This window comes from Theropithecus gelada, chromosome 4 (genome assembly GCF_003255815.1).
Source record: "Theropithecus gelada isolate Dixy chromosome 4, Tgel_1.0, whole genome shotgun sequence".
NCBI classification, from domain to species: domain Eukaryota; kingdom Metazoa; phylum Chordata; class Mammalia; order Primates; family Cercopithecidae; genus Theropithecus; species Theropithecus gelada.
In genome coordinates this window covers 13,170,886-13,179,026 of record NC_037671.1, presented here as the reverse complement: position 1 = coordinate 13,179,026, position 8,141 = coordinate 13,170,886, and the positions used below count along the sequence as shown (strand labels likewise).

General features: G+C 42.4%; 1 protein-coding gene across 1 annotated transcript in view; it reads left to right on the top strand.

Annotated features, from left to right (window-relative positions):
• The first annotated feature begins 231 nt into the window (after positions 1-231).
• The window catches only part of OFCC1 (orofacial cleft 1 candidate 1), a 513,721-nt gene continuing 505,811 nt past the window's right edge, over positions 232-8,141 (top strand). Inside the window, exon 1 of the mRNA XM_025382309.1 lies at positions 232-478. The gene's annotated coding sequence lies outside the window, so the exon portion shown is untranslated. The remainder of the gene's footprint in view (positions 479-8,141) is intronic.

Genomic DNA, 8,141 nt, shown 5'->3' with positions numbered 1-8,141 from the left:
AAAATTCTGCGTCATCAGGCAGAATCTCCAAGGTGGTAGCTTACACCCTTATCCCCTTCAAAGTACAAAAACGTAGGTTCCTCTCACTAATCACTAGGTAAATGTCCCCAGGGTAGGCAAACTATGACTGAGGCCACATTGACCTCTACCTTGTCAGATTAGGCTAGAAACCACGTGGCATACCTCCCTTATAGTGGTTTGATCAAATGGTCAAGTCCCACAGCACGAAACTGTGGCATGTGATGTTTACATGATCCTAGGAAGAAAATGGACGAGCCGACCGTTTCAGGCGGAAACCTGTTGACAAGAGCTTAAGTAAGTCTCCGTGTACATCAAGTACTTTGGAGATGCCAAAGGTGTAACTTTCAAGGGCAAAGACCTCAGGACAAAGCAACTTGAAGAAGCCAGGAACTAAAGACGGGACATTTGGTTCAAAACTTGAAGTGGCTCCCCGCCCCGCCCCAAGAGTGCATGACAGGTCAGTTTGTGTTTTGATTCCTCAGTTTCTCCATGCTTCTTCCTCTTGTTGCCATGTCCTTCCAGAAATATCCTGAATTCTCAAAGCTAAGTGATAGTAAGTGTATGTTAGAAAGCCGTCCCTGCCAAAATAAAAGGTTATTTATAACAGCAAAAGGTCACTTAGTTCATCAGTATCTAAAGAAGTGGCCACTCGTCTGGACATTTTATTATAAATGAAGGCACTTCCCTTGAATGTTGACCCTCTGCCTTGCTTTGTAGTGGGCCACCTCATCTATGTTACCTTTTGTCTTTCTTTTTTTTTTTTTTTTGAGGCGGAGTCTGGCTCTGTCACCCAGGCTGGAGTGCAGTGGCGTGATCTCGACCCACTGCAAGCTCCGCCTCCCGGGTTCACGCCATTCTCCTGCCTCAGCCTCCCGAGTAGCTGGGATTACAGGCGCCCACTACCACGCTCGGCTAATTTTTTGTATTTTTAGTAGAGACGGGGTTTCACCGTGTTAGCCAGGATGGTCTCGATCTCCTGACCTCGTGATCCGCCCGCCTTGGCCTCCCAAAGTGCTGGGATTACAGGCGTGAGCCACTGTGCTCGGCTGTTACCTCTTTTCTAACTATTGTTCACTAAACTGTACGAGCAAACTTAATCTCTTCTTAGGTATATTATATGATAATGACAACACATTACACAAAAATGGTCTAAAATATTTTTCTTTTTGTCTTCAAATATTCTCCCCTGATACACTCATGAATCTCTTTGACAGCACTATTGTGGGATAACATTGACACTCAGGCCATCAGAAATGAATGGAAGCTGACAACATGCTTTAACCTAAATTGTAAAGACTGTTGTCTGGCTATTCAAGTCAAAAACAGAGTTTACATAACCACCTAGCATGGTTTCTGGTTATGTAAAATGTGACTGAGTATCTGAATCCTGGATCAAAAGCTTCCTCCACATGAATGGTTCAGTTAGGAGGGGGAAGAAAACCCAAGATTGAACTTTGCCAGTGAAAGCATGGATCATTTCACATTTTGCTTTGTGAAAGAGCAGAAAGTAAAGACAAATGAGGAATATGCACGGGGCACATCAGAACACCAGGTCAGTGGAAAAAATAAGCCTGGAAAATGTGGGGGAGAGAAGCGAATGACTCAAAGGAAAGTCACGAGGACCTGGCAAGCTTTCAAGAGAAGTTGAATAACAGGGGAAGAGAGATGCTTGACTTGGGGACGAACAACTCAAAAAAGCTGTATGTTTAGTTCCTCATGGGTTTCTTGAGCATTTTCTAGGAGCTATGCACCTTGTAGGCCCAAAGTACTGGGCACGGGGGACATACAAAGAAATATGTGTTTTCATCCTTGACTTCAGAGAGCTACTGCAAGTTTGAGCACAAAGCCTTCATGGGGGATAAATAAACATAAGCAGGGCGGAGGTTCTGATTGAAAACTATAAATGCTCAACATGCAGGACGGTGAATACCTACACTATGGGCTATCAGGGATAGGAGAGATAGACATTCACCTGGAATCTGAGATGGGCGTTGAAATAATGGGGGCAATTTGGGCAGATAAAAGACACAATGTCCCAGGAGGGAGTGAGCCCAGGCATAGGTTTAAAGATGGGGACAAGCTTAGCAAGTGTGGGTGCACGGCCAGGAGACCTGCCTGGCAGGGATGAAGGGTGTGCATTGTGACCAGACTGAAGATCATGTGGGGTGATAGAATGAAGAGTATGGCCGTGAAACAATGGGTAGCAGAAACCAAAGTCACAATTGTAGTGACACTAGATGCACCCTAAGGGTACAATGTCAAATGATGAAAACTGAGCTGAAAAGTGGCATAAAAACAGGTCCTTGTAGTTTTAAGAATCAGTGGGCACCAATCATTAAAAAGTCAGGAAACAACAGGTGCTGGAGAGGATGTGGAGAAATAGGAATACTTTTACACTGTTGGTGGGACTGTAAACTGGTTCAACCATTGTGGAAAACAGTATGGCGATTCCTCAAGGATCTAGAACTAGAAATACCATATGACCCAGCCATTCCATTACTGGGTATATACCCAAAGGTTTATAAATCATCCTCCTATAAAGACACATGCACACGTATGTTTATTGCGGCACTATTCACAATAGCAAAGACTTGGAATCAACCCAAATGTCCATTAGTGACAGACTGGATTAAGAAAACGTGGCACATATACACCATGGAATACTATGCAGCCATAAAAAAGGATGAGTTCGTGTCCTCTGTAGGGACATGGATGCAGCTGGAAACCATCATTCTGAGCAAACTATCGCAAGAACAGAAAACCAAACACCGCATGTTCTCACTCATAGGTGGGAATTGAACAATCAGATCACTTGGACGTGGGAAGGGGAACATCACACACCGGGGCCTATTATGGGGAGGGGGGAGGGGGGAGGGATGGCATTGGGAGTTATAACTGATGTAAATGACGAGTTGATGGGTGCTGACGAGTTGATGGGTGCAGCACACCAACATGGCACATGTATATATATGTAACAAACCTGCACGTTGTGCACATGTACCCTAGAACTTAAAGTATAATAATAATAATAATAAAAAGAATCAGTGGGCACCGAATGCATCATGTGATCAACAGCAAATCATTAACTTATTTGGGCCTCAATGTTCTCACCTGTAAAATGGGGCTAGTAACTTCTATCATACGGTTGTTCAATTAATAAAACTGGGTTAATATATAAATGTGCTTATAAAATGTAATGCAAATATAAATTATTAGGGCAGGGCTGTGGTGAAATGTAAAAGTATGGGCTTTGAAGTCAGATAACCCTAGGTAAAAATTCTTGCTCCTCCACTTACTTTTTGTCCTTGGGCAAATTATTTAACCCCCTGAAACCTCAGATTTATCCATTTAAAATTGAGGGTAATACTATAATATCTATTCACAGAATGGTGGGTGATTAGAGGAAACATTTAGAAAGTGTCTAGCATAAAATGACTCCTTAGCAGAGGTAACTCTTGTTATAATTTAGCCCTTGCTAGAGGGAACCTGCCTACTTATTAAGAAAGATTAGTCCCCTGGCTTTGCATGAATGGAGGGAAATTGAACAGAGGTTGGATAAATTGTTTCAGATGGTGGAGTTGCAGTGGGGAGTGAGTCAGGTTAGTAGTGTCCCTAAAACAACTGGATGAAGAGAGCTGAGGCCAGCTGGGGAGGTCAGAGCACAGATGACTCTACGGTCTCTATGTTGAAAGAGGGTGGGCTGGCAATTTAATTAGAAAAGGGAGTAACAATTTGAGGACTTGTCTTGAAGTAGCTTTCATGTAGAAATCATGTTGACTTGACTTGGATGTATATTTATTTGAGGGGCAGCTTGGAAGGCGACAGAGATGAAAGTTCTAAATTCTCCAAGAGATACCCTCGGTCCTGACACCTTTCCAGAGTGGAAATGGACACATAATACATTTCAGTTATTGGGAATATGCTGTTTACCAGTATCAAAGTACAGTTAACCCTTGAAAAACATGAGTGTGAACTTGCGAGGGTCCACTGATGCGTGGGTTTTCTTCTGCCTCTGCCACTCCCGAGACAGCAAGCCAACCCCTCCTCTGCCTCCTCCTCCTCAGCCTACTCAACGTGAAGATGACGAGGAAGGTGATCTACTTCCGCTTCATGAATAGTAAACACATTTTCTCTGATGATTTTTAAATCATTTTTTCCTTGAGTTTACTTTACTGTAAGAATACAGCATATAATACATATGATATATATAATACGTGTTAATCACCTATTTATGTTATTGGTAAGGCTTTTAGTCAACTGTCCTCTATTAGTTGTTAGGTTTTAGGGGAGTGATGTGTGGATTTTCAACTCTGTCGGGGGATTGCTCCCCCTAGTCTCCCCATTGTTCAAGGGTCAACTGTAATATGTGTATATGGTAACAATATCATGGTATCAGTGGTAACAATGTAAATGGTATCTAAGAGCTTGAGACTCCTAAGATCTCAATTCAGCAGCCTTCTGCTCCTTTGCTTCCTTTCTTTTTTTTTTTTTTTTCTGGAGACAGGGTCTTGCTCTGTCATCCAGGCTGGAATGCAGTGGAGGTGCAGTCTTTAACTCCTGGGCTCAAGTGATCCTCCTGCTTCAATCTCTCAAGTATCTGGGACCACAGATGTGCCTCATCATGCTCAGCTAATTTTTAAATTTTTTGTAGAGACAGAGTCTCACTACGTTGCCCAGGCTGGTCTCAAACTCCTAGCCTCAAGTGATCCGCCTGCCTTGGCCTTCCAAAGTGTTGGGATTACAGGCGTGAGTCACAGCGCTCAGCCTGCTCTGTTTGTTTATTCCTTCTTCCCTTAAGGTCATCAATTAAAATATTACTGGTTTCTGTTCTTTCCGCTGGTAGTTTTTTCAGACTCCTGCTAGTTAAATGTTAGATCTCCTGAATGACTTTTCTAGTCTCCTATCTTATTTATCTTACCGTGTATATTCTGGGAGAGTTCCTCAACTTTATTTTAGAAACCTGACTTTTCTTTTTAATCTAAGCAATTACACTTTTAATTCCTCAAAATTTATTTCTTTTTCTCTGATTGTTCTTTTTTCATAGCTTCTTATCATTATTTTCTAGATGTAACTTTGATCTCTCTTTATAAGAAATGGATTCTTTAAAAGCGTCTCTTCTGCAATTTTCTGTTTCCTCTGGGTTAGTTATTTTGCTGAGTTATCTTGATCTTTTGTTGTTGTTGTTGTTGCTGTGTTCTTTTTCTAGAGCTGGTAGTCCTTGGTTGTATGTCTTCACCTAAGAAGAAAGCTTGGGGTGGTTGGTTTGGGTTTCATCCATCGTGTGGATGTGCAATGGCTACTCATTGGGAAGCTGGCATATTTCTTTTATGGGAAGGTCTTATTCAGGTATTGTATTAGTCTGTTCTCATACTATTTCTTTTATGGGAAGGTCTTATTCAGGTATTGTATTAGTCTGTTCTCATACTGCTATGAAGAAATACCCGAGACCGGGTAATGTATAAAGAAAAAGAGGTTTAATGGACTCACAGTTCACATGGCTGAGGAGGCCTCACAATGATTGTGAATGGTGAAGAAGGAGCAAAGGCCCATCTTACATGGTGGCAGGCAAGACAGCGTGTACAGGAGAACTGCCCTTTATAAAACCATCAGATCTTGTGAGACTGATTCAATATCATGCGAACAGCACAGGAAAAACCTGCTCCCATGAGTCAGTTACCTCCCACCAGCTCCCTCCCATGACATGTGGGGATTATGGGAGCTACAATTCAAGATGAGATTTGGGTGGGGACACAGCCAAACTGTATCAGGGATGTCAGAGTCAATCCCCCTAGTAAAGCGTTAGCTTTCCTCAGATAATTTGTTCACTGGCTTTGCAGAAGTGTTGATGTTTTACTCCAAAGAAAACTTGCTCTCTGCAAACAAGGGAGGGAAGAGGAGGATGAGGGTGAGGATTTGGGCTGGTGCACGTGCACAATTTAGAGATACCCCACTAACCCCCCCACCTCTCACTCCCACCTGGGTAAAATCTGCTGACTCTGGACCTAGAGCCCTCTTTAGGGCTTGAGGTTCTGCTGGGCAGACTCTATCCTAATCCTTTTCTCCTCCCTTAAGTGTAGTGGCTTCCTGAACCTCTTTCTTCTACCTGTCTCTATCCATGTTCCATGTTCCAGAAATTTGTTGAAATTAGTTGAACTGTCTATTGGTGACTGTCCTATTCTCTTCATTTTTATGACAGATTCCTTTCTGTACCTCTATACTTTTATTCAGGGGTCTTTGGGAGAGACCCGAGGCAGACACATTTGCATAGTCTGCATTTGGAATGAGAGGCACTGCAGGAAATAGTTGATATCCACACTCACTGCAGCCTGGCCAAGCAGGTGCACCATTTTTATTTCACAAATGAAGACACAAAAGAATCAGCATGATTAAGTAACTTATCCCAACCTTACACAGCTAACAAATGGCTAGGCTGATATTCGAACTGATTATGACACTTTAAAATACTCTTATTTCTCTCCCAAAGGGCAGATTTGTGGTGATCACTTCCTCAAAATGTGTAAGTAAGAATTACTCTTTCATTGCAATCATTGAAAGACAGGGTGGGCTTTGAGAGAGAGCACAGATCAGGGGCTATGTGGGTGGCTGTGGCTCCTGCATGCTTCTTCTCAGGCAAAGACCTAAGTTCTAGTCCTCTGGACTAGACATTCTGCTAAAGCACAACCTTTGGCACATTTTTAGCTTTGTTTCTTTATCTAGAAAGCAAGTTTTGATAATATAGTTAACGTTTCTTTGACATGGAACATTCTAGAATTCTCTTGAGTGTTGCTGCAGGTTTTTAGAATTTCGTAAAGGTTGGTTTCCAAGAGAAGCAGAGTACTCTCCCTTTCTTCTATGCAACAGCCAAGATAGAGCAGAGAGAAAGGTATAGCAACGAAGATAAAGCTCCATTCCTTGGCAGTCAAAGGCATTTGTGAGGTAGCTACAGGTGCAAGTTGCTCTTTGCCTTAGGCTCCCACCCCTTCTTGGATAGGGGCAGTGCTGGATTTCCCAGGGAGCTAATGAAACCTAAGCATGAGGGCTTCTCTCTCATATGGGACACTTCCAATATTTTATTTTAAATTCTGTATTCTGAAAGAGGGACCCCAAATGGTATAAACTTCAGGCCGTACAAAGCCAGGATCCTCCCAGTTGGCAGGAGGGTGGTGTGTCAGCGATGGAGACAGAGTATCAGCTTCCTTTTGGTGTGGGGTCTGAGAAAGCACAGCACAAAAGGAAATGGGAAACTGACAATCATCTGCTGAGTGTGATGCCAAGTCAAAAAATTCAGACACAACATCCAATTCAGTCTTGATTTATCTCCATGGCCCGATGTTCTATTACTCGGGCTAACTTCACTTCCATTTCTACAGGCCCAGTTTGTGCTGAAGCCAGGAGGCTGTCTACACCAGGGGAGAACTGGGAGGTGCTCCTAAGAAGCTTCTTTCTTCTTTATTTTTGGGAAACATGCTTACAGCTGAGGACCAGGCAGAATAGTTTAAGTTGGAAATGTAAAGTGGCAATTCTCTGCATTTAGTTGATCCTGGCCCTGTGGGAGTAGCTTAGCTGAAATGGGGTAGAATATTTTCTCTTGGTAGATTACAAGTTTCAAAAATGCCTTCCATGCATCAGAATTTTCTAAATGCATCCCTGCTTACAGTGAGGCAGAGGGAACAAATTTTACTCAGGAAATTCCAGTCATTTGAAAAAGAAACTCTTAGGGGACTTGCTAGAAAATTGGAAAAGGGGAAAGGTAGATCAAAGTATATATTAGAGTCTGCAAAATTATCAGGTTCCAGGCCCATGATGTAGTATGATAACAACCAAGGAAAATATGGAAGTAAGGGCAGTAGGCTTGGTATTAAGCCATGCTGAGCAAAAATTGTTTTTCTCAACATTTCCTTAGGTAAACCACCTATGCTAAAGTCAAGTATTAAGATTTTAGCACAATGGTCCAGGGGTATTTTTACGTAGTTCTTGAGGCTTTAATAGTTGTGCAAATCATTCACTACCATGTGAGAGTCTCTGGCACTGCCAATATCTTGGTTAGAAATCTTTTGGTTACAGGTGAGAGAAAAATAAACCCAAATCAGCATATGCATACACGTAATTGGAGAGTGCAG